This window comes from Tamandua tetradactyla, chromosome 8 (assembly GCF_023851605.1).
Source record: "Tamandua tetradactyla isolate mTamTet1 chromosome 8, mTamTet1.pri, whole genome shotgun sequence".
NCBI classification, from domain to species: domain Eukaryota; kingdom Metazoa; phylum Chordata; class Mammalia; order Pilosa; family Myrmecophagidae; genus Tamandua; species Tamandua tetradactyla.
In genome coordinates, this window is record NC_135334.1 from 78,024,819 (window position 1) to 78,031,715 (window position 6,897).

At 36.8% G+C, this 6,897-nt stretch overlaps 1 pseudogene; it reads left to right on the forward strand.

Annotated features, from left to right (window-relative positions):
- The first annotated feature begins 5,494 nt into the window (after window positions 1–5,494).
- LOC143645191 (olfactory receptor 51Q1-like) lies at window positions 5,495–6,897 on the forward strand (annotated as a pseudogene).

Sequence of the window (6,897 nt, forward strand, 5' to 3'; positions counted from 1 at the left end):
CCCTTTTACCTAATGCAGGAGTCCTTACTAGCCGTGCCTGGTAGAGAGTCCTAAGAACTTTAACTGTGGGAGAATCACTAAAGAGACTAGAAATAACTGTCCTAAAACAGAGTAATATTACTCTTAAGTTTTTCCTGACATTAAACCTTACTTTTTTCTTTTTTCTTTCTTAATATGGACACTGCCTTTAGGTCTGTCCTGAGGTTAAAAAAGATGAAGTAGAAATTCTCAAATTCTCTGCTCTCTGCTAGGAAGTTTAGAAAACCTCTACTCTTACCTCTTGTATTTTGGTTTATAGTTTAAGTCCTAGAATAAGTTATTAAATGTTTTATTGTTTACCTTTTGCTGTGAACTCTACAAATATTCCTGCATTTTTCTCTCTCTCATTACATTTAATTTCTTTTTTTGAATCATATTTGATAGGAGAGGGGTTTTTTTGTTTTTTTTTAATCCATATATTTTACTCATCTATCAATAAGGTAGAAAACAAGAGTATCAGACACAAGGTTTTCACAATCACACAGTTACATTGCAAAAGCTATATCGTTATACAATCATCTTCAAGAAACATGGCTACTGGAACACAGCTCTACATTTTCAGGCACTTGCCTCCAGCCTCTCCATTATACCTTAACTAAAAAGGGGATATCTATATAATGCATAAGAATAACCTCCAGGATAACCTTTCTACTCTGTTTGGAATCTCTCAGCCATTAACACTTTATTTTGTCTCATTTCACTCTTCCCCCTTTTGGTAAAGAAGGTTTTCTCAATCCCTTGATGCTGAGTCCCAGCTCATTCTAGGATTTCTCTCCCATGTTGCCAGGAAGGTCCACACCCCTGGGAGTCATGTGCCATGTAGAGAGGGGGAGGACAGTGAGTTTGCTTGTCATGTTGACTGAGAGATAGGCCACATCTGAGCAATGAAAGAGGTTCTCTGGGGATGACTGTTAGGCCTAATTTTAAGTAGGCTTAGCTTATCCTTTGTGGGGCTAAATTTCGTATGAAAAAACCTCAAGATTGAGGGCTCAGCCTATTACTTTGGTTGTCCCCACTGCTTGTGAGAATATCAGGAATTCTCCACTTGGCGAAGTTTAATTTTCCCCCTTTCTTGCCATTTCCCCAAGGAGATTTTGCAAATACTTTTTATTCACTGTTCAAATCACTCTGGGATTTATCAGGGCATCACTCTGGACAAACCTACAAAATCTCATGCCTTACTCAAGGTTCCATGTACTTATGGTGTTCAATTAAGCTGTCCACATGAGTTATATTAGGAAATACACTGGTCAAAATATAAATTTTGTACCAAATAAACATTTTTTGCTTTAGTCTCACACATAAGTTAAAGTTTTAAAATATGAATTGCCATCTATTTTCGACACCCTGCAGTATTGACATTCCTTTGTTCTTCCTCATGCAAAAACATTTTTTAATTTGTACATAGTCACTGTCATTATATACTCTAGGCATTCCTAGATTATACCATCTCAGTCTTTATTCTCTATCTTTCCTTCTGATTTCATTTGTGCCCCCAGGTCTCCTCCCTCTATCATTCTCACATTCAGCTTCATTCAGTAGTCTAACATTATTGTATAACAGTTAGGTAATATTGTGCTATCCATTTCTGAATTTTTACAGTAAGTCCTGTTACACAATCTGTACCCCTTCAGCTCCAATTACCCAATATCTTACCCTATTTCTATCTCTTGCTGGTCTCTGTTCTTAACTGAACTTCTCCAAGTTCATTCACTAATGTTAGTTCATATCAGTGAGACCATACAGTATTTCTCCTTTTGTTTCTGGCTAATCTCACTCAGCATAATGTCCTTAATGTCCATCCATGTTGTTACATACTTCATAACTTTATTCTGTTTTCAGCTGCATAATATTCCATCGTTATGTAAATACCACAGCTTGTTTAGCCACTCATCTGTTGATGGACATTTTGGCTGTTTCCATCTCTTGGCAATTTGTAAATAAGATGCTGTAAACATTGGTGTGCAAATGTCCGTTTGTGTCCTTGCCCTCATATCCTCTGAGTAGACACCTAGCATTGGTATTGCCATGCCATATGAAATTCTATACTTAGCTTCCTGAGGAACCACTACACTGCCTTCCACAGTGGTTATACCATTTAACATTCCCACCAACAGTGGATAAGTGTGCCACATCCTCTCCAGCACTTGCTGTTTCTGTTTTATTGATAATGGCCATTCTGGTGGGTGTGAGATGATATCTCAGGGTTTTTATTTGCATTTCCCTAATAGCCAGGAAAGTTGAGCATCTTTTCATATGTCTTTTGGCCATTTGTATTTCCTTTTCTGAGAAATGTCTATGTCTTTTGCCCATTTTTTAATTGGTTCTCTGTCTTTTTGTTGTGGAGTTGAATAATCTCTTTTTACGTTCTGGATACTATACCTTTATCTGATATATTGTTTCCAAATATTCTCTCCCATTGTGTAGGTTGTCTTTTTACTTTCTTGATGAGAGTCTTTGATGCACAAAAGTGTTTAATTTTGAGGAGTTCCCATTTATTTATTTCTTTACACCCAATGCTCGTGCTTTGGGTGTAAGGCCTAGGAAACCGCTTCTTATTATGAGATTTATAAGATATTTCTCTACATTTTCTTCCGAAAGTTTTATGGTCTTAGATCTAACACTTAGGTCTTTGATCCATTTTGAGTTAATTTTTGTGTAGGGTGTAAGATATGGGTCCTTTTTCATTCTTTTGCATGTGGATATCAAGTTCTCTAGGCATCGTTTATTGAAGAGACTGTCCTGTCCCAGGTGAGTTGGCTTGACTGCCTTATCAATGATCAATTGTTCATAGATGAGAAGGTCTATATCTGGACACTCTATTTGGTTCCATTGGTCAGTATATCTATCTTTATGCAAATATCATGCTCTTTTGACCAGTGTAGCTTCATAATACACCTTAAAGTCAGGTAGCATGAGACCTCTGACTTCATTTTTCTTTCTCAGGATATTTTTAGCTATTCGGGATACCCTGCCCTTCCAGATAAATTTGGTTATTGTTTTTTTCTATTTCTGAAAAATAAGTTTTGGGGATTTTAATTGGTATTGCATTGAATCTGTAAATCAATTTAGGTAGAATTGACATCTTAATTATATTTAGTCTTCCAATCAGTGAACACAGTATGCCTTTCCATTTGTTTAGGTCTTCTGTGATTTCTTTTATCAATTTCTTGTAATTTTCTTTGTATAGGTCTTTTGTATCATTAATTAAACTTATTCCTAAATATTTTATTCTTTTGGTTGCAATTGTAAATGGAATTTTTAAAATGATTTCCCCCTCAGATTGCTCATTACCAGTGTATATAAGTACTACAGATTTTTGAGTGTTACTCTTGTAGCCTGCCACTTTGATGTACTCATTTATTAGCTCTAATAGTTTCGCTGTGGATTTTTTTCACGGTTTTCGACGTATAGTATCATATCAGCTGCAAACAGTAAGAATTTTACTTCTTCCTTTCCAATTTTGATGCCTTGTATTTCTTTTTCTTGTCTAATTGCTTCAGCTAGAACTTCCAACATGATATTGAATAATAATAGTGATAACGGACATCCTTGACTTATACCTGATCTTAGGTGGAAAGTTTTCAATTTTTCCCCATTGAAGATAATGTCAGCTGTGGGTTTTCATATATTCACTTTTCCATGTTGAGGAAGTTCCCTTCTACTCCTATCCTTTGAAGTGTTTTCAGCAAGAATGGATGTTGAATTTTGTCAAATGCCTTTTCTGCATCAATTGAGATGACCATGTGGCTTTTCTACTTTGATTTGTTGATAGGAGAGTTTTAAACTTTATTGACATTTTCAAAGAAATAATTCTTAATTTTTTTTGGGGGGGTGCATGGTCGGAATCGAACCCAGGTCTCCTGCATGAAAGGCAGGCATTCTAACCACTGAACTACCCATGTATTCTTAAAGAAATACTTTTTAAATATGTTTTTATTTGAGTTTTGAATTTTTTAATTTAAAATATTCATTTTTGTATTTGCCTTCTTTTTTTCAATTTTCCCACATTTTATTTTGCTTTGTTTTCTAAATTTTTGAGTTTTAAAATTTTCCAGGATTCTTAGCTTGGCATTGGTGGGCATTTTAGCGTGCATATGGTTAGACTCCATGGGATCTAGCAACCCATTCTATGCTATGTGCATTTTCTGATAAGAATGTTCAAAGCTTTCATACTCAGAACATTCTATAAATCAATAATTACTCATTTGGTCTAGTTATATTCACTCTTTTATTTAAACAAAAAGAAACTTCATTGGCCCACTAAATGCATGATCTATAGTAACGACAGTTCTTTGCATTAAGTTACTTCTCATTTCACTTCAATTTGGCCTCCCCTCCCATCACTCTCCTGAAGTATCTTTACAAAGCTTCTCACCAAAATCCAGTAATTGAATAAATGCTGCTCAGTACTCATCTTATTTAATATCTGAGCACCACTGAACTGTGATGATCATTCCCTTTACTTACTTGGCCTCAAGGACTGCCATTTTTCTTGTTTTTGTATTCTCCATCTCTAAGAAGTCCTTCACAATCTTTGTTTTTTCTTCCATATCTATCCAATTGCTAAATTATACATTATTTAAAACATATTAAATATAGTATAAGTTAAATCTCCTTATGTCTGTTCTAGCACTCCTTATTTTCTCACCCTGAATTCTTATCTGTGCTATCACACCAAATCCTAGATTCACAACAACCATCAATGTGTCAAAGACAGCTACTTTCCAACTTCTCTGGGCTTTTGGACCCTATATCCATCTGAATAATTGTCATTTCTTTTGGATAACAATTATAAACACCAAATTCAACATGCACAAATTTAACTGGTAGTCTCCTTCAACTGTAGTGTTCCAAATAAAAGTAATAACCAGTATAACCCACGGCTATGAAGCAAGAAGCCTGGGCATCCTCTTAGATACTTTCCTCTCTCACAGTACCATTTCTACTTATTTTGTGGTGTCAAGTAAAAAGTGGGCTAATAGAAATCTTGGAAATTTGTTATTAGAAAATTGTTAGAAACATTGAGAACACTTTCAGTGTACCTAGTAAATATATGCATACATTTACATATACAAGGGGTGGGTTTAAAGTGTATTGCAATGATTTACACAAAGCATAAATTTATACTGTAGTGAATAGCAGAGGACATAAATGTTGAAAAGAAAATATTCATTTTAAATAAAAGTTTATGGCATTAGAACCCACAGTTATTAGAGTTCTGACAAATGTAATCCACACTGATGCATGAAAATGCAATCCCAGGGGTGCATGAGTGATTCAGTGGTAGGAATGCTCACCTTCCATGTGGGATTCCCGGACCATGCCCCCCCACCCCCCAGGAAAAAGGCAATCCCAGTTACATTTTTGGGACCTGGATTGACTCTATGGCAGTAGCACACTGATAAGCTTCTTACCGTGGAATACACAGATTCTGCCCCTGCAATCATCAGTCATGTTCCAGGTAACTAACAACACCCAAGACCCCTTCTACTTCATCCTCACAGGCATCCCTGGATTCGAGGCCTCCCACGTCTGGATCTCCATCCCCTTCTGCTGCCTCTACACCATCTCCATCGTGGGCAACACCACAATCCTCACCGTCATCCGCACAGAGACATCCCTGCACCAGCCCATGTACCTGTTTCTCTCCATGCTGGCCCTCACTGACCTGGGTCTCACCCTCACCACCCTGCCCACGGTCGTGCAGCTCCTCTGGTTCAATGCCCAGAAAATCAGCTTTGAAGCCTGCTTTGCACAGGTAATTTTCATTCATACATTTTCTTTCATGGAATCCTTTGTCCTGCTGGTTATGTCTTTGATTGCTATGTGGCCATCTGCCGCCCCCTCCATTATACCTCTATCCTCACCAATGAAGTCATTGTCAAGATTGGGTTATATATCATTTGCTACTGTGTGCTGGCTGTTCTTCCTTCCCTGTTCCCGTTCAAGCGCCTGCCCTTCTGTGGCTCCCGCCTCCTCTCTCACTCCTACTGCCTCCACCAGAGCAATGATTCACCCGGTGTGTGCTGACATTCGGGTAAAAAGCTGGCATGCATTTGCTCTGGTCTTGCTTATTATTGTGATGGATCCACTGCTCATTGTGCTCTCCTATATGCTGATCCTGAGAAATATCTTGAGTAGAACCAGAAAAAAAGGAAAAAAAGACCTCTGCTATTTTGAAAAGTTGAAACAACATTTTGAAGCTTTAATTTTCCATTATTAATTCTTAGATGAGGTTGATCATTGCTTTATTCTTGTTTGTAGTTGCATTTCTTCTTTGGCTGTGAACTGTGTCATATTCTTCCCTATTAACCTATTGTGATATTGATATTGATAAATATTGATACATTTGCTTTTTCTATATTTAAGATATTATTTCCCGCGATTGAATGTTTTCATCAATGCTATTTTGGAAGTTTCTTTTAAATTTCATTATTTTTCTGTTGTAGAGAAAAATGTAATATTTTTGTTTCAGTTCACTTGTCTTTTACTTTGTGACTTTTATTTTGCTGCAAAATGTAGAGAGTCTTCCCTATATAGGGATTTAAATGTTTATATTTTCTGTTTATATTTGGTCTTACTGATTTACATTTAATTAACTAACTTGGAAATTAGTGTTGTGTGAATTGTGATGTGAGTCACCAAATAACTAGTTATTGAAAAATTATGCTACCCAACTTAGCCTTGATGGGCCCACTGCTCATTGTGTTTCCCTGTACACTGATCCTGAGAAGTATCTTGACTATAGTGACCTAGACTGAGAGATTCCACACCTTCAGTAACTGCCTGGCCCACATTCTGGCCATCCTGGTCCTCTGTCTGCCCATGATGAGACTGTCCATGAATGTGCACTAA